This window comes from Fukomys damarensis, unplaced genomic scaffold, assembly GCF_012274545.1.
Source record: "Fukomys damarensis isolate Sample0158 unplaced genomic scaffold, DMR_v1.0_HiC HiC_scaffold_21, whole genome shotgun sequence".
Taxonomy (NCBI): Eukaryota; Metazoa; Chordata; class Mammalia; order Rodentia; family Bathyergidae; genus Fukomys; species Fukomys damarensis.
In genome coordinates this window covers 40,072,963-40,092,445 of record NW_022900933.1, presented here as the reverse complement: position 1 = coordinate 40,092,445, position 19,483 = coordinate 40,072,963, and the positions used below count along the sequence as shown (strand labels likewise).

The 19,483-nt window shown below is 50.8% G+C and overlaps 1 protein-coding gene across 10 annotated transcripts in view; it reads right to left on the bottom strand.

Annotated features, from left to right (window-relative positions):
• The window catches only part of Traf3 (TNF receptor associated factor 3), a 70,971-nt gene extending 53,350 nt beyond the window's left edge, over positions 1 to 17,621 (bottom strand). For 3 of the 10 annotated variants that reach the window (XM_010607264.3, XM_033766823.1, XM_010607265.3), the window contains exon 1: positions 9,702 to 9,822. The gene's annotated coding sequence lies outside the window, so the exon portion shown is untranslated. Of the gene's footprint in view, positions 1 to 1,175; positions 1,722 to 9,638; positions 9,824 to 17,498 lie in introns of those variants that run through there. The other 7 variants (XM_010607267.3, XM_010607269.3, XM_010607262.2 and 4 more) reach the window with 6 other exon arrangements.
• Between the last annotated feature and the right edge of the window lie 1,862 nt (positions 17,622 to 19,483).

Here is a 19,483-nt window from a genome sequence, read left to right as displayed (position 1 = left end):
AATAATAATAATAATAAAGCAAAAAAATCATGAAGTCTAGCTTCAAACTAACTATGCCACATATATTTCTAACAAACAGCAAACAGTCCTTTGATAATGAAGACAACAGGTCCCCTCTTACTATATTCTTAACTCTGGCACTTTGAACAGGGATTTTTCTAACTTGGGCCTCCCTCTTTCCCTTGCTCTTAGAGCCTTGGGTGTGCTACTGCTCAGCTCTTAGGACAGACAGATGCTTCCCTGGGCCACAGGGGCACTGGAGGCAAACGGAAGAGACACCCTGCTCACAGACCAAGGTGGCAGCACAGTGTACACAGGCTGTTCCCAAACACAGAGCTGGAGCCCACCTCTCCACCATAGCCAGTCACCAGGAGTCAGGAATCGGGAAGATGTCACCAGAGGAAGAACAGTGTCAAATGCCCACTGTGGTACCAAGAAAAAGGAAGCGCTTCTCATGGAAAGCTGAATTTATTTACACTAATCATGAATGCAGGCTCTCAGCTGGAAAATCTCCCTTAAAATGCCAGAACCCATTCACAAGCTTTTCAGAATGCATGCGGTTGCCATGGTAATCCTGACATTCTATTCCTTGGCACCAGACATGTAAAATTACCACCCGTAATGCATTTAATACCATTTGGGGGCACCAATTCATAGCAAAATAAATGAGTTCAGCTCCCAGCTTCCCTCTTGGGACCAGCTGGAGGTGGTGCCCAGCTCGCCCCACGGACAGGCACCGAGCACCAGGCTCGTGGGGTGCTCATCTGAGACGTGTCCAGGACACAGGAACCAAATGGCCTCAGCAACTGCTGGCCACACAATGGAGAGGGTGAAAACACAATAACCCATGCCTGATGAACTAAATGCTCCTTGTTTAAACAAAACAAGTATTTTGCAGCCTGAATCTACACCTCTGAAATCTGACCATTTGGAAAGGAAAAAAAATAAAAATAAAAACAAGAGCAGCTCTCTTCAAAGAACATCTTCAGTACTTCATTTAGAGGGCATTTGCCCACACTAAACAAGATGATTCTTCAAATGTCAAAACTGTCCTTAATTAGAAATAAAGTCTTATTTCTTCGGCTCAGGAAAGATCCACCCAATCATCATTCTTTGCTCTGACTTGAGATATTCATTGGCATTTAAAATGCAGGCACGACTCTGGAAGCCCTTACCTTCATACAATTCACCACCCGAACACAGATGAAAGCCAGACGAGAGCTGCAGAGGCATCCGGGGCTTTTACATCCCGGAGTCCGCTGCACCAGGGGCTGGGGAGCTGCTGCTGCAGGACCAGCCATGCGGCCACGGTACCCACAGAGCCTGCATCCTAATCACGGCGCTGCAGGGCAGGGGCAGCAGCACCTCCACCGCACCCTCCTTTCCGCCGCAGGCAGGCAGCAGGGTGAGGGGAGCTGGAGGCTCCACCCCGGTGGGTTCCACGATCTGGGGGCTTGGGGAGCTGCTGCACTGAGTCTTTCTCAAAGCTACAACCTCAGGAGAGGAGCGCTGGGAGAGACTACCGAGCAATTTGGGACCACAAAGATCTTTTAGGGTCTTAAAAACTGTTACAGACTCCTGCAGGCGTTTCTGGGTCTCTAACCTGTTTCCTAAAGAAGTGTGGGTTTCCTGGGGCAGCTACCAGATAGAGATGAATGAAACGTGCATCTCGGTCACAACACGTTGTTCTCGGCACACACGCTAAGAGTCCTGCGACTGCTACTTACCTCCAAGCCCCTGCCAAGGCATCCTGGGAGTACACGGTTGCTTTCATGACAGAAACACGCATCATACAGGCACATTGAGCTCCCAGGAGACAGTGACCACCCAGGTGCTCCCTCGCCATCTTCCCAGAACAGAAGGGCCTGATGTTGCCAGGACACCCTGGCCACACAAGTTCACTCATTCATTCTGTCTCCTGTAAGCATGGACCATGTATAAAAAGGTACGCGCCTAAGAGAAAGCTCGCGCCACGGCAGCAAAGGCTTCGAGGAGCAGGACAAGAACCATAGCAGGGCCAGGGCACCACAGGCAGGTGGGTCAGAGCTGTGCTGGAGGCCCAGACAGGGCTCAGGAGGAAGGGACACCTGACGGGACCTGAAGGCCACAGGTGGCATAGGAGGAGCAGTCCTCAGGGCCTCCACTGCCCCTGGTGTGACAAAGGGTCCTCAGCAGCTCGGCTGTGGCTGTGATGTGGGCCCAGGTCCCCTCACAATGGCCAGAGCGGGCATCTGAGTGTCTGGGGCCCAAGCGAACAAACAGCGACACCCTGCACTCTGACGAGAACTCCCCTCTTGCCTTCCTGGCTCCCTGCCCCACTCTACCCCTCAGCCTCTGGAATCTTCTCCAGGAATCGGTCACAGGCTCCTTCTCAGCTGGCAGCAAGGCCTCTTCCTCTCTCCTGCCACCTCCAGTGGCCACTGTATGATGCTGAAGCAACAGGTCCACGTCCGTGTCTGCGACTCACAGGTCAGTCCCATAGCCGACACAGGGCTGCCTGTGCCCTAGGACAGGAGACCCTGGCCCAGGCAGCTGAGTCCTGGCTCAGGAGGGCAACCAGGCCCCACCTCCACACGCCAGTCCTCACCACCGCGTCCCAGCATCTAACCTCCAAGGGTTCACCAACAGCAGCGGGAAAAGATGTCACCACCTCACAGTATGGACGGGGTTGGGGAACTACAGTCTCCCCACTCCCCTCTGTCCATCGAGGGGAGTGTGAATGAAGTGCCACATGGGCACGGTGGTCTCATCAAGGCTTGAGTGTCGCACTCCACAGGGCTCAAGGCGACAGAACTAACTGGTGACACTGCGCAGCACCTGCGGCACAACTGCGATCAGGACAGGCCAGATGCACCTCAGGCGCAGATCCCTGCAAGCGGGGACAGCTCACAGCATGTGGCAATGTGTGGAGGAGGACAGGCAGCTTGAGGAAATTTCCCTTTTCCCAGTGCAGTGCTTTATGGACTCACCAGAGCAGTTTAAAAGCCTCTGAGGAACTTTTATCAGATGCACTGGACAAATGTAGATGCCACTCGGGCACTCCCCACAGCAGTTCCAGCAGAACCCTGCCTTTCAAGTCAGGATCAAGGCTGTTCTCCCGCAGCCTCACCTGCCGGCCGGGGAAGCAGAGTACCAACAGCCGGCCCAGCCAGAACCCAGCTCTGAGCGCACGGCTTTCCTGAGGGCCTTCATCCATACTCTGTGTCTCTCGGGCGGGCCTGCAGAGGGGGTGCCCACAGCTGTGAGGTGCTGACATGGATGAGCAGTGGGTGCAGGAAGGCCCAAGGGCAGCACCTTTCAGCATGAGCACCTGGAAGCCAGGGCGGTAAGGGCAGTGCTGGTGCCAAGGCCACAGGAGATGGCTTCCTGCTGTCCCCACCCACATCTGAGGGACAGTGAGACCCAGCTGAGAAGTAACTGCTGCTGGTCTCCGAGAAGGCTGACCCTTAGGGTACCGTGCAAGCCTCGTCACAAGGGTGGGCCGGGTCTGCTCTACCTGGGCAGCACGCAAGGAAGAGCCTCTACTGGAAAGGAAAGGAAAGGAAAGAAAGGGCACCTGGCCTACAAAGCTGGCAGAGCTGATTTGATTTCCAACTGACAGGGCACAAGCTATCTCCAAACTTAACACACAGGCACAAGGCAGAAAGAGTTCTTCCATGCTTAGCTCAGTTTAAATATATGAGACTGGGGCTGGGGATTTAGCTCAGTGGTTCTGCCGCTTGCCTCGCAAGCGCAAGGAACTGAGTTCGATCCCTGGTACCAATAAATAAATAAATAAGCAAGAGACCCAACGGGCTCTCTCAGCTACCTGGAATGGCCATGGCGAAGCTTGCCTCTATTAAACAGCAGTAATGGAGTTAATAATCTAATGCAGGCAAATTAGCTAGTATCATTAATATACTTTATATGGGTTTAATACAAATTATGGAAACAGTCCCTACAGGGTTCATCTGGATACTTAGCAAAATGTTCAAGTGCACCACCACTCCCCTGAGGTACTTAGCACTTCAAAACCACAACCCAGTTACCCAAATGCACACAGCAAGCTGCAGGAGTGAGTGGTAAGGCCCCAGGCGGATCCTCCACTCTCAGAGCCACTGGCACTGAAGAACAAAGGACGTCCCCAAGAGGAAGTGGGGAGAAGAAAATGAAAAGAAAAGAAAAGGCCACATTTATTTGGCTTGCAAACAGACTCAGTCTCCCCCAACACACCTTTTGACAAGACCACTTCATAACTGTTGGATGTGACTTGGGCGCTGCAAAGAAGATCATTCTGGCTGTTTCTCTGGCCTTAGAGGGTCCCCGGGGGCTTCAAACAAAAAAACAGGAAGTCACTGGATCCCCAGAAAGGTCAAAGAAGCTCCAGTCACAATAAGCAAAGCCTGTCTACAAACATGAACCCTGGCAGCAGCGAGAGCAGCGCCTCCTGGAGGATGACAGGGTCCTCAGCTTGCACCCATGGTCCACTGCCAAGAGGCAGCAGAGGCAGTGAGTAAACCACCAACGGAGTCAGCTGCTTCACAAGGATGAGCCGTGAAGACACACGCCGTGACTGACAGGACAAAAGGCCGGGGCAGTGCAACTCCACTCCTATGAACACCGGGAAGGACACTGCTCGAACAGCAATGTGACAGGCTGAGGCCCACTGCCCTGCACACCCAGGCAAATTGTGATGAGCAGGACCACCTCAACAGTTCTTCCCTGTGAAAGCAGACACAGTCGGGCCAAAGGCCAAGGCAATCCATGAGATGCAGGCTCAACAAATTTTTTTTTTTTTTGTACTGGGTATGGAACTTGGGTCCTTGCGCTTGCAAGGTAGGCAGTGTAAAATGCATTAACTTGAGGATACACCTTCCAAAAACTTTTTTTAAAAGTGTCTTACTGCTCAAAACAGTTCATAAATGATTTGGTAACTTTCCTTCCCAAAAACCTCAAGTGTTTTGGTTTCTTTTCGTTTGTTGGAATCAAGGTCTTACTTTGGAGTCCAGGCTGGCCTGGAACTCTTGGCAATTCTCTTGACTCAGCCTCTCCAATGCTGGGACTCCAGGGGTGTGCCACCACGTCCAGCTTCTTTTGTTTCTTTTCTTTTTTTTCCCCTACTGAGAATTGAACCCAGGGCCTTTACACTGAGCTACAGCAGCAGTCCTTTTTTAATTTTTAAATTTTGAGACAGGGTTTCATTAAGTTGCCCACTGGGCTCAAACTTGCAATCCTCCTGCCTCAGCCTCTTAGCACGCTAGGATTACAGACATGCACCACCACACCCAGCAGAGTTCAATAATTAAGAAAAAATATTGTCTTAACTTCAATGATAAATACTAATTATATCTACAAGCAAATGTAACACTTTAAACATGGGGGAGGAGCATCACTCTGGATCCTATCAATGCCCATCCCCAAGAAAATATTTGCTTGATTTTTGTTGCTGTTATTGTTTTTTGGTACCGGGGATCGAATTCAGGTCCTTGCACTTGTGAGGTAGGTGGCAGAAGCACCAAGTTAGATCCCTGGCCCTGCTCGATTTTTATGTACTACAAAAAAAGATCACCTAGATTTTTAAGACCCAGAAAATCTAGGAGCTAAAAGGTAAAAACAACAACAAATCATTAATTGCATAAAACACAGAACATTCCAAGCCTATCTACAACAGAAACAATGGACGGGTTACGTGAGCTCACCCAGAAACGTCACAAAAGGCCCACTTCAGTCTCGCAGAGAGTACAGGGCAGGTCAGGCGCCAACCCCAGTACAGCTCTGTAACTGGCTGAAACATCAGCACTTATAAGCTTCTATTTTCCGAAGGAAGAGAATCCTGTGTACTCACAATCCTTAGTGAGTCAGCCAGTGTGTGAAACATTTTACATAATAGGAAAACTTATTATGACCCAAAGTTCAGCGTGTTCTCACTAAGTTACCAGAAATTACAGGTGGGAAGATACCTCTGTCAACTGAGCCAAAATCAAGAAAAGAAACTACTTTAGACAATGCACATTTCTGGTCTGGTGGAGCTCAATTTTTAGTGTCACCAAAACTTCTAATTACTCAGACTGATAAATCCACAATTTAAATACTGAGTAAAGAAAATCTGCACACTGACCACATGGGTAATTTAAAAACAGGTTGTGACGCCAGCCACTTGCTACCTGTATAACTAAGCAACATCAAGACTCAAGAGGGACAGCTTCAGTTTTTGTAAACACCTGTGTGGACAAAGTTTTTCCAAAGTTATATCATCCAAAGTGTAAACAGAGTCTTCCCATTGGGTTTCACTGCAAGGGCAAACAAACCAACAAAACTGTGGAAAACCTTGCAGTGCTGCATCCGTTTAAAATTCCCTACATGTTGTCAGGCTTGGTGGCAAAGGCGCATGGTTCCAGTCATAGTTCCTACTGAGGCAGGAGGATCACAAGTTCGAAGCCATCCTGACCAATTTACAGAGACCCTGTGTCAAAACAAAAAATAAAAGGGGCTGAGGATACAGTTTAGTGGTGGGGTGTTACTGGGTTCAATCCCTGGTACCTCAAAAACAAAACAAGTCAAAAAGAAAAGAAAATACCCATGTTTCATTCAGTGTTTGCCGGTGAAAGAAGATATTTAAGCAATTAAAACACATGAAACTCTTCTACTGTGACCTTAGAAAGAAACCTTAGTCTTCCAACGGTCCCATCTGGAAACTGACATGTTTATACACAGCGCAGATGTGAACATTCTAACTCCATAATCTATCAATACACACAACACTTTCAGAAAGCAAACACTGCTAATTCCATGAGTATGATATTGTAGCAAAGACAAAACCACCAGTATTTTTTACTTTGTAAGTTTGTCCCCAGAAAAGGGTGATTGTAAAACACAAGAGGAAGTCTCTTTTTAAGCCTATTAAACTACCTGCAAAGATTAACCATGAAGTCATGGCTGCTGCCCCATCCCTAATACTCACTCACTGCCCAGAGCCCAGGACCATCTGAAGGAAAGTTTTGCAGTAAAACTCTCCAAGGCTGCGAGAGCCTGTGCCCGGCGTTTTCTGGAGGCCAGACTCCTCACAACCCCAAAGGACTGTACTGCGTCCCTACTGCGTGCTCACGTGCATTCGCCCTCAGGTCAAGCACCACAAGCAAAAGTATTCTAAATTAGAAAAACAATCTTGAATATACATTTTCCGATGAGAGCTAACACATTCTATGTAATTTTTCAAAGACCACAGATAATTTTAGAAGTGATATAAATAATACGTGACATCTGCTTCAGAAACAGACTAGTTCACCTCACCTCTTTTCAGATGCTTACAATATGCACACTCAGGCACATCAGAATATTAGTACTTCATTTTCTCATTTAAAAAGAGCAGACTTAACTGTAACCTGACAATTAAACATTTTCAAAAGGGAGGAGCCACATCAGAAAGCAGGTAATGTTTAAATTTCAAAGGTTTCTATCTACATCAAAAATGTATGTTGGTAGGGCCGGGGATTTAGCTCAGTGGTTCCGCCGCCTGCCTTGCAAGCACAAGGACCCTAGTTCGATCCCCGGTACCAAAAAAAAAAAGTATGTTGGGAGCCAGGCATGGTGGTGCATGCCTGTAATCCCAGCACTCAGGAGGCTGAGGCAGGAGGATTACTATAAGTTCAAGATCAGCCTGGGCTACATAGTGAGTTCCACATCAGTCTCAACTACATAGTGACACCCTGTCTCAAAAAAACAAAAAAAAAAATGTATGTTGGGGCCGGGTCTTTAGCTCAGTGGTTCTGCCTCCTGACTCACACCTGAGTTTGATCCCTGGTACCAAAAAAACTATCTTGAAAACATTAAAAACAAGGCATTCTCACATCCTGCAAAAGTCAGGAAACTGGACACTGCCTCACTGCATCTGTTCCCTGCAGTCCCAGCAGAAGGCGGCAGGTGCAGGGGGCCAGACAGCAGCCACACCTGAGCTTGCTCTACTCCAGGGATCTCGGCAAGGGCCAGGGACAGGGTCCTGGGAGTCAGGAGAGCTGCACCCAGCCAGGCCCCGTGTACCTGGGGCATCTCCGGAAGGACACGTGTGGTGTCTAGAAAAGCCGGTGCCCACAGACAGCACTCTCGCAGTGTCACCCATGTCCTGCCTGCCTCTCTCCCACGCAGGAGGGTCGTGTTCCTGTCCTCTGCACTTCTAGCCCCCAGCCCAGGGCCTGGCATGCATGAGGAGACAGGGTCACAGCCCATTCCCTACCATCCCGAGGCCCACAGGCTCCTGTCATACAGTGGCACCCCCATGGGACATGAAGCCATTCTCATCACTGTCCCGCTGAGAACAGACTTCTTTTCTGCCGCAAAACCTACAACGTGTAGATGACCAGGCATGACACACAGCACACTCACTCTTCTGTCCTCCATCTTAGGAATTCCAAACTCCAGGGCACCACGGCCCGAGTTACAAACACCAGACTGCGGCTACCTCACAGCAGAGAAGGGGTCCTCCCGATCGGAGGAGCAGTCTGCACATCTGGGCTGAGTACCCAGCCAGATGCCGGACACGGTGTGAACAGAGATGGCCCACCTGGGTGAAGGACACAGCAGGTGACAGCGAGTGGGCCGGCCTGGTGAGGAAGGTGCTGAGGGACCTTAAGTCAAGGGGGACAGGAAGCCCTCAGCGGCTGCCCAACTCCCACAGGCCAAGGCCCGTTGCAGACTCCAGACCCAGCTATGGCACAGACAGGGCAGATGCATGGAGTCTAGGAACGGAAGATGCAATTTTTTTTGTACTGGGGACTAAACCCAGGGCCTTCACACTGAGCTACATCTCCAGAACTTTTTGTATCAAGGGAGGGTCTTGCTAAGTCACTTAGTTGCCCAAGCTGGGATGGAACTTGCAATCTTCCTGCCTCATTGTCACACAGTGCTGGGATTGCAGGCTAAAATTAATCTCTTAATTGACAAAGAATAACTATGTATTTAGGGGGTGTGGTGTGCTGTTTTGGTATATTATACATAGAGAGAAAGTTACTTAGCAAATCAATCACCTTACCCATCTTTTTTTCTGTATGAAGAAAAGAGCTCTACTCTTTCAGCAATTTCAAGCACACATTAGTATTATTAACTATGATCATAGATGCATTTGGAAGATAACTGTGCTACACAAAATGTGCCAGGCACAGAGAGACAAATACTCCCCCATGTCATTCATATATGGACTAAAATAAAGTCAAACGCTCAGAGGCAGGTGGCTGCCAGGGGCTAAGGGACAGGCTGGTCAAAGCGCAGCCCTTCAGTTAGGATCCGTTCCACTGTGACAGGAGGAGAGTAGTCCACAATCGGTCATGCATGCAACTAAATTCCCTCCAGGCCTCAGCCCTATCTCTCAGTGAGGGAGACAGGGCCTCTCCTCAGATGCACCCACCCATTCCAGCCGAATCCATCTGTTCACAGCCCTTCCTTACTTATCAGGCTGGAGAGAAGGGGCTCGATCACACCGGAACTGCACAGAAAGGGAGAATGGGCAGTGGGCCAACAGGAACCAGGGCAGACCTCTGCATCACCACAGGCCAATAACCAGTGTAAGCAGTGGCCATAGGGTCCCCCTCAGCTCACCCAAACCACCCTCCCAGCACCAAAACTGGTGCTGTGCATTTGCTGTTTTGCTCCCACAGGAACAGTATTACCAAGGCGCTGTGGCAGGTGTGGCCCTCTGGAACCTGGCAGGCCGTGCTGGTAGCTACCCTCACCTCAGATGGAGTGGGCAGCAAGCGCAGCTCCCCACAGGCCTCCCCAGCAGAGGCAGGTGGCATGGAGGGGTACCTGGAGCAGCTTCCGAGACCTGGTAGGGACAACAACGTGGGTAAGTGGCTGTTGTGACAGTCTTTAGGGTTAAACACTCACTGGGATGAGATTTAACAACACAACAATCGACCCCAATAATGAAGTGGCTTCTCAGACTTTTCCACAAAGTGCCCCAGAGGCACAGGCAGAGCCTTGCAGCAGCTCAGCCTGTGTGAAGCCTTACAGTTTGTCTTAAACCTCAGACACTTTCCACCTTTAACTCTGGGACACACCCTTCACACCCTCCTCATCATTCGCTATCTCAGCTGTCAGAAGCAGAGGCTTTGGATGCGCTCAAGCTGCCCCTGTAGAGCGGGGAGGTTCCCACTGGCTCTGTCTCAGCCTCCTTCCTTCTGGAGCAGGGAACTCCCAGGCAGGCCCCACACACTCAGTGCCTCCTCAGAAACGTCCACCCACCACGCCACGCCACACTCCAGCACGCCCCTGCTCGATGTGCCGATTCTCCCCATGCCGGCACCAGTCCCACTGCCCAGACCCCCAGTCTGGCCTCTCCATTCCAACACCGCACCCCAGCGTCCAAGAGGCATCTCCAATTGCAGGGCCAGCACCAAGCGCCCCCCCAGCCACTCCCAGCTCAGGAAGGGCACTCAGTGCTCAGCTCACCAAGGCTGCCTCTTTCCCGGCTGCCCTGCTGCCTAGCCAAACCCCTCTTCGCTTCAGCCACTGTGGCCTCCTGCTGTCCCCAGCACACACCAAGCACATCCACCTAGGGCCTACAGACCCCCTGCTTCCCGATCTTCACAAGGGCCTCTCAGTCCCAGTTCAGTGCCACCTGCGAAAGGACCTTCCCTGCAAACGCACAGGCACGAGCTCAGCCCTGGCCTGGTTCCCCTCTCTGCAATGCTCTGGGCCGTGGTTGGTGTGACTGCTGGTCTGCAGGTTCCCAAAACCTGGGGCAGAACTCAGCTCCTCCAGGGGCTGAATCAACTCTCCTGTTCACAGACTTAACTTTGAAACCTTATTTTTCGTTAAAATGAAACATCCATTCATCCATTCAATGACTCCACTACACAAGAGTCCACATGGCCAGCACAGAAAGCAAGAGCATGTGCTAAGGAGGCTGTCCCGGTGGTGGGCACAGGGAGCCTCATTCTAGGTTACTCTATGCAGCACCTGCAGCCCAGAGAGGACACAAAAGTGCCTTGGTGCCCAACACCAGAGAAGGAAATTGAGAAAGTGACACAATACAAACATTACACAATCACCTGCATTGTCAAGAGATAACTGTCCAGCAGAAACACAGGGTCACTCAGTATTTAAAATTCTAGCAGCTATATCAAAACCAAAACCACAGAAAAACAGGAAAAACAATTCAATCTATATTATTTAACACAATGTAAAGTTTTTCTGAGACAAGGTCCAGGCTGACCTCAAACTTGTGGTGATCTTCCTGCCTCAGCCTCCTGAGTACTGGGATTACAGGTGTGAGCCATCACGCCTCGCTGAAATGGTGAATTTTATATGCAAATTACACCTTAAAAGCTACTGTTTTAAAAAGCAAGTAATCAATATCAAAATCAGTATCACAAAAAGGAGTATTAACCACAGAATAATTCTACCCTCATAAAAAGACTCACCTGCAGTGGTGCAGGCCTGTCATCCCAACACTTTGGGAGGCTGAGGCAAGAGGACTGCCAAGTCTGAGCCTAGCTTGGGCAACTTAGCAATTTAGCAAGACTGTGTCTCAAAATAAAAATAAAAAAGGGCTGGGGATGTACTGCAGTGAAGGTCCTGAGTCCAATACCTGCTATACAAAAAAGAAAATGTAGGGCTGGGAATTTAGCTCAGTGGTTCCACTGCCTGCTTCGCAAATGCAAGGCCCGAGTTCAAGTCCCAGAACCTGTGTCCTCGGCCAGTGACACCTCAGACAGCTCTTCTCATGGCCACCTCAAACTCTCCAGCACCTAATTCACCTCATTCCTTTTGGGCTTTTTTTTTCCTCAGCTTTGTCTTTTAATTTTTAAATTTATCTATCTATCTATCTATCTATCTATTTATTTTAGTACAGGGGATTGAACTCAGGATCTTGGGCTCAACAGGCAGGCATGGTGCTGCTGAACTGAATCCCCCACCCTTCCTTTTTTTTTTTGAGGCAGCATCTTGCTATGTACTTATGTAATTCAGGCTGGCCTCAAACTCAGGGTGATCCTCCTGCCTCAGCCTCACAAGTGCTGGGATTACAGGCTTGCACCACCATGCCCAGCTGTCTAGTCCTTCTGTATTCATCTTCCACTTAGAAATTTTAATATCAGCCTGTGCCAGATCAGGGTCAGGGCCACAGGGACCCTTCATGCCCCTTCCACATCCTGCCCGACTGAAACAGTACTACTCAGACATGAACACACTGACCATGCAAGAGGAGATTTCCTGCTGTGGACGCGGCTGGAGATGGGCAGCACGCGGCACACTGCCTCGACTTCCTCAGCACTGATTTGCATGCTGGGGGGATTGCACAAGCACAACCCTCACCTTGCATTTTCCTTTTCAGCAAGGCCGCCTCCCACCCCACACTCTCCTACAAAAGCTTTCTAACAACACCAGTGCACAGCCGACGGCTCCAGGGAGCCAGGGCGGACTCCAGGCCAGCCATGGGGATCACAGAGCACCCAGCCTCCGGTCACTGCCCTGCCCTCCCCACTCAGGCCTCAGTTCTTTTCATATATGAAGAGGTGAGGAAAAAATAACCAACAGAAAAATCCCCTATGCAAAACCCCCAACCCTGTGGGAAGGAGGGTGGGGCCATGAGTCATCTACTCCTCCACCTGAGGGCAGCACAGGTGAGCAAGGGAAAGGGCAGCCACTGCCAGGGTAGGGGTGCTGCAGGCCGGGAAGGCAGTGATGCCGGGGTGATGTGGAGAGGGCAGACGCGCTGGGAACCAAGGCAGGAAGACAGGACACAGAACACCAGGGACCAAGTGCAAAGGAGCTAGAGTGGGCAGAAGCCGGCGGCTGGGTAAGCCGCCCAGGTGCCCCACTGCCAGCCGCCCCCTCTGGTGAGGTGGGGACTAGAATCTCTCCCTGCAGGCTGGTAAGCCGTGCGGTGCCCAGCTTGTTCCCTCTGCTGAGTGGGCAGATAGACATCCTGTTCTCAGGCCGGCCTGGGAATGTAGGGCTGGGACAGCACTTGGGGTGCCTGGCATATACCAAGGCCCCTCAGCAGTCGCTAAACCACACACAGGTCCAAAGTCTGAAGAGAGGGGTGGGGTAAAGACATCAATTTGGGGAACTTGGGAACCACGGCTGGAAAATTATTTTATTTTTCTAATGGTATGCACTGAAAAATTCCCATGTGCCTAACCAAACTTTTGTTCTAGATCAGTCTTAGGAAGGGTTAAGCCACCCAGGATGGATGGGTATCTGGACTTCTGTACCCATACCTGACCCTCCATTCCCTCTGTGGACTTAATACACACCCTAGTAGAACCTTGCTGTATTAAAGATCGTTCAGATCTCACCTAATGACTAAAGATTGAATTTCTGTACAAAGCACTTCACCTCAGAAAAAACATTAAATCTGATGCTTACACAATCACGAGCATGTGGGACAAGTCTGAGCTCTCAGCACCTTCAATGCTTCCTGACAGCAGGGGCCACACAGCTTCGAGGGAGCCATGTGGGGGGGACTGGAGGCTGCTCCCGAGCCTCCTCTACCCTGCCAGGGGCCTCCTGGAAAGCTTTCAGGTACTGCCAAGCCCTCCCTGGACACCAGAATGCCCCTGCCTTAGGACAAGAACATGGTCCTAGACCAAGTGGTCCCTCAGGCTGTGTCCTGGCCAAAAGGCCGAAGGTGATCCAAGTGGTCTTTGAGATATATGTCACTGTGGGGACAGAGATCAATTCAGTGGGATTTTTTTTTTTCTCAGTACCAGGGATCAAACTCGGGACCTTGTGTTTGCCAGACAGGCACGGTGCCACTGAGCTACATCCCCAGCCCTTAGTGAGATTCTAAATGCCCCTTAAAAACAACAAGCCCAAATTGCACCCTCTGGAGAAACTGAAAGTGGGCACACAGGAGAACCACTCTGGTGAGGCAGTGAACCCTGACCCGAGCCGCGGCAACATTTCCTCTGCAGCCGGTCTGAACCAAACCCTTAATGACAGGGGACTGTGCAGCACCAAGCTCTGCACTTGGCAGGACGCGGACCCCACAGCTGAGCTTCACAGGATGACAGGCCCCACTTGCCAGTGGCAGAAGCAGCCACAGAACAGGAAGCTGGCTGGGCCCAGCCACACCCTGGCACTGTCTACATCTATGGTAAATCTCCACTCGGAGACTGGGTGTGCTGGACCAAGGAAAGGGGTGGTGCCAGCCTCCTGCAGGCCTCTCTACAGGAAAGGAGTAACTCGGACCTGGAGACCTTTTCAGTGTCTGACACCCACATCAGCTCACCCAGGCTGAGGTTTTCCCTCCCTGTCCCAGCTCAGAGAAGCAGCAAGCAAGTGTGCAGAGCACACCCCAAGTCCCCTGGCTCCTCGCCCCAGGTCTAGCAAAGGCAGCATCTAGATTAAAACTTCTGATAATGAGGTCAAAACTAGTTGCCTGCTAGGTGCGGTTCAGATGTCTGTAATCCCAGTACCTGGGAAGCTGAGGCAGGAGGATCATTGCGAGTTCCAGGCTAGCCTGGGCTATGTAGTGAGCTCAAGGCCAGCCTGGATGACATAGTGAAATCTGTCTCAAAAAATACCCAAAAAAGAACTACTTGCCAATTACCTAAATCATCCAAACCAAAGGGTACTAAATATGCACGAAGAACAAAGGCTCCGCGAAAGGCCAGAAGGAAAGAAAAGTGAAGACACACAGTGAAAGTATTAAAGATATGGATCTCAAAACAGATTCTTCTGGGTCCCCAAAGGTCCAAATCAGTCCTGGTGCTTCTCAGAGCAGTGGGACGCAGGGAGGGGTCTTCTCCTACCTGGAGGGTCACTCTGGGCCACAGGGGCTGCTCAGGGGTCTGTAGGAGACAAGCACACACTCTGTACAGGAGACCGTAAAACCCCTGGGAACTGGAGATGAGCGGCCCCAAGTACTGTGCCCAGGGTCAGGCTGCCCTGGGGCGTGTCCACTCCTCTGCTGGCTGCACAGCAGGAAGCTAGGGCTTGTACATAGGTGGCTTCCCAGCCAGGCTGTCACAGAGCAAAAGAGGACTGGGAGCCTTGGCCCAGGGAGCCAGGAAGGTTGCTGGGGAGGCAGACAGGGCAAGCCCTGGACGCACCACGTCTCTGTCACTCTTCACTTCACCCAGGCCCCCTCCTCAAAGGCAGAGGCACCCACATGCCAGAGGCCACAGTTCAAGGGAGGACAGTGGCTCGGAGTACAGAAATGGCCCCACGCAGCTCTGAGCAGCCCAGGCTGGGAGCTTCCACCACTGTCCTGATCACAGAAGATGGCTGCGTTTAAACTTCAGTGTACATGTGTAGTACATGACGTTTACATTCATCTGCAGTAGTAGGTACGTGTACTGAACACATCCAAATTCATTTTATCCCCCCCCTTCCCCTCCCTCCCTTCTCCCTCCATCTCCAGACCCACTTCCCATTTAAGAGAGATCTATATCCCTGGTTCCTATGGTCTGACTTTATTTTGCTTTTTTTTTTTGTACCAGGGATTGAACTCAGGATTTGTGCTTGCCAGGCAGGCACAGCACTGCTGAGCTAAATCCCCGGCCATTATTTTGCTTTTTAAAATTGTTATACTTTGGGCTTCTCATGTAAGAGCACTTATGTGATACCTCAGCTGTGTGTCTGACTCATCTCACTTGACATTATGGTCTCAAGGACAACTGCTATGGAAATCAGTATGAAGAATCCTCAAAAACCCACATGTTCTTAAGCGCTTACCTGTGCCCAGCGCTTTTTGCCTTACCCCGGAGGTGGTCCACTGAGCACACAGAGACAAAGTAACTGGGCCAAGACCCATGGCCACCGGACCCTGTGCCTGCCTGGGGTGCTTTGCTCTTAACCACACTGCACCCCCTGCCTGGCCTCCCCAGGCCTCATCTGGCTGGAAAGGCAGGAAGAAGTTGAGAGCCAACATGCTAAGGCGCTGCCATGCCAGGACACACAAGTCCTAACACCCCAAAGAACCCCACTTCCTCTATAGCAAGTGGCCAAGATGTTGGTGAGAGCATCAGCCACCACCTCCCTGTGGCTTGGTAAATGTTTTTTTTAAAAACACAAAACAAGGCCTGGCTATTTAGCTTAGAGATGCCGCTGCCTGCCTTGCAAGCACAAGGACCCGAGTTCAATTCCCAGTACCAAAAACAAAACAAAACAAAGCCTGACTCACAAGTGCAAGCTCCTGTTGATCCCTGGTACCAAAAAAAAAAAAGCTTCCCATGTGACCTGTGTTCCTTGAAGAACCAGTCTCCAGCTCTCTGCTGGCAGAGATCGTGGTTATGCCCAGTGGCATCTAGTCTGGTGGCCTGCTCAGAGTGGACAACGGATACTTCTTATTGTCAAAGATAATGAACTATCTGGAGAATAAAGCCTGGCACACCAAGTACAGTGGTGCTGGGAGGACAGGAGACAACGGGCAAAGTGTAAACACGGCAAGGAGGCAGGGTGCCCTCTGACAGCCACGCTGACCACTGACCACCCATCCATAAGCGGGGCCTCTACAGCGCCACAGTCCCTACCCCAGAACCACAGCCCATGCGTTTCAGAGTTCAGGCACAAAGCACTGTGTGCAGCGTGGATTATATCACACCCGTGCGCACACACATTAGTTAACAGTCTGCATCCAGATATAGAAATATTACTACTCAGTGCAACAGAGGTGACAAAGAGCCTCACTAACATTCAGGCCCAGTGGCATACACCTACGAGAGAACCACCCCACTTTCAGAGGTTCTGGGTTGAAGCTCATGGTGAAAAACTGGGTGCCTATTTTCAGCTCCACATTGAGCACATGCTCACGTCTGTGCACACTGGGAGGTGAGCAGGGCTGAACACTTCTCCCACACATGTGTGGCGATTCATGCCCGAGTGCCTGTGGCATCGCCTGAAAACCCTGCAAGCTGGGGACTAGCAGGTCCTGGGCACAGGTGGAAGCTTCCTCCCTGCACTAGAGGCTGGCATCCTGGGAGTTCTTCAACATGAGCCATTAAATCTGCATTTCTGGGTCCTTACTGTGGTCTGGGTGGGTGCCGCATTTTGTGTCTACTTCCGGTTGTTCTAAAGTATGGCAGAATTCAGGATCCTGGAGTCCAAACTGTGAGAGGGAATGAGATGCTGACAAGACTGGCAAGTCTCACCTGGAGCTGCCCCTTCCCAGCGAGGACCGCGAAGCATTACTGATTGCCAAGGACAGGACCCAAGGACCAAGTGGGCCTTCCTTCCCTTGAACCCAACAAAGTCCTAGACACACCACAGACTAGTCCTCCTGGACGGCCACATAAATGTGAAACCGTGGAACAATGCTGCCCGGCAGAAGCTACAAGGAGAGAAGCCGCTGGTACCTCACTGTGGGAAGGACCCGCTATCGAGGGACTTGGGAAAAGCTGCACGGATGGGGCCTTGTGGTGGACACAGCAGCGGCTCTGGTGCCTGCAGACGTGGGGACCTCCATGAGGCTCACCTGCCCCCAACAGTGTCCCCAACTCTTGGAGCCCCTTCCCACATCACTCCAACCCCAGGACCAGCCCAGCTGGTTCCCTGGACAGGCTAATCCTGCCCATACTCACAGTGTCCTCTTCTGACCCGAGTATGAGCTTGCTGGTGTCCTCACCCTGTAATGTGCACCTTTCACTTCTGTTCCACTGCCTCCTTCCAAAGTATAACAGTCCAGGTTGAAATCAGCAGTCTGGGTTTCCTGAGGACACAATGGCCCAGTCACCCTGTGCACATGAATATGGCACGTGTGTGTGTGTGTGTGTGTGTGTGTGTGTGTGTAGTACTGAGGAGTACTGACCCCAGGACCTTCAGACTGAGCTACATTCTCAGACCTTTTTTTATTTTTTGAAATAGGATCTTACCAAACCACTAAGTTGCCCAGGCTGGGCTTGGACTTGTGATCCTTCTGCCTCAGCCTCTCAGACTGCTGGGATTATAGGCCTGTGCCACTATACCTGGCTGTATGGCACTTTCAACATGACTAGCATCCAAGAAGTAAACTGAATCTGATTAGTGCTCATTTAAAATGTTGTTTTCCTTTACACTCTTAGCCCCAAAACGCAAGAATACTGAGCACCCAAGCTTAGCCAAACACACCAGACATGGATGTACTGAGCTGTAAATAATAAGTTGACAGATCCTGTCTTCCATTTTCATTTTTGTAGCAACTTCATTTATGGTAAGCTCATCATTTTTTTTTTTTTTTTTTTTTTTTGGTACCAGAGATCGAACTCAGGACCTTGTGCTTGCAAGGCAGGCGGCAGCACCACTGAGCTAAATCTGGCCCTGTGAGCTCATCATTTTATTCCACAATGACCAACAACCACAACTGTTACCTGGCTAGGGGACCGGATTTTCAAAGAGCGAGGAGGCTCCATGACTGCCCAAGGCCACGGAGATGGGGACTGAGATCCGGTCTCAAGTCCCCCCCAGCAGCCCCTCCAGCCATGCCCGGGCCTCTGAGCGGCTGACACCCTCCACACGTCCATGCAGAGTCACTCGGTCTGGGACAGACTCATGGGTTGGGAGCAGAAGCCAAACCTCAGGAGCCTCAGGAGTGCCTGCAGAGCAGGGCTCCTGACAGAGAGGCCTCTGGAGCGGTACAGCACAGGTTCACACCAACCCTAAACAATTGAACAAGGAAGCCATTCCCAACAACCCTACAACAAAAGAATCCGCAAGGGTGACTTAATTCATCTTGTGCGATGCCTGTTTCATAAGAAGCGGGACACAGACACAAGACAGGTGAAGAGCACATCACTATGAGAAACACCTCACTTTCGCCACCCTGCCTCAGCCCGCTGTCACTCTGCATGAGGTGTGGAGAGCCTGGAGGAGACAGGTGCGGAGCAGGGCGAACAGTATGGGGAGAAGTGCATTCAAGTATGCTCACGGCCAGCAAACTGCTGACCTCAAACAAGGGACAGACCACAGACAAGGACTCTTGCTTCAGTACCGAAAACTGCTACTCTCACAGACCTCACTGTCCCGGGCTGATCACTGCCACGGAGGCAGGAGTCACACACACTCGGTGCAGCCCCACATCAGGGCAGTCGTCGTGACTGCAAACATGGCTACTATGAAGGCTAAACATCGTTTAAAGGAGAGCTAATACATGCACACCTCTGTCAAAACCCCACCACACTTTTTTTTTTTACCAGTACTGAGGGTTGCATATTCCTTTTAAAATTTTGTTTTTATTTTGAGATAGGGTCTCAGTGACCTGTCCAGGCACAATTTGAACTTGAGATCCTCTTGCCTCAGATTTCCAAGTGCTGGGAGTAGACGTGTGCTGCTATGCCTAGTTTACTCCATATTCTTTTTATTTGGGGGGGGTTTGAGACAGGGTCTCACTATGTAGTTGAGACTGACCTGGAATTCACTATTTAGCCCAGGACGGTCTCAAACTCACAGCGATCCTCCTGCCTCAGCCTCCTGAGTGCTGGGATTATAGGCATGCGCCACCATGCCTGGTTACCCCATATTCTTATACACAGACAGTTTTTATTCCAACAAGTGTGTAGGTAGTTAACATATGATCTAGGTAAGGAAAAGA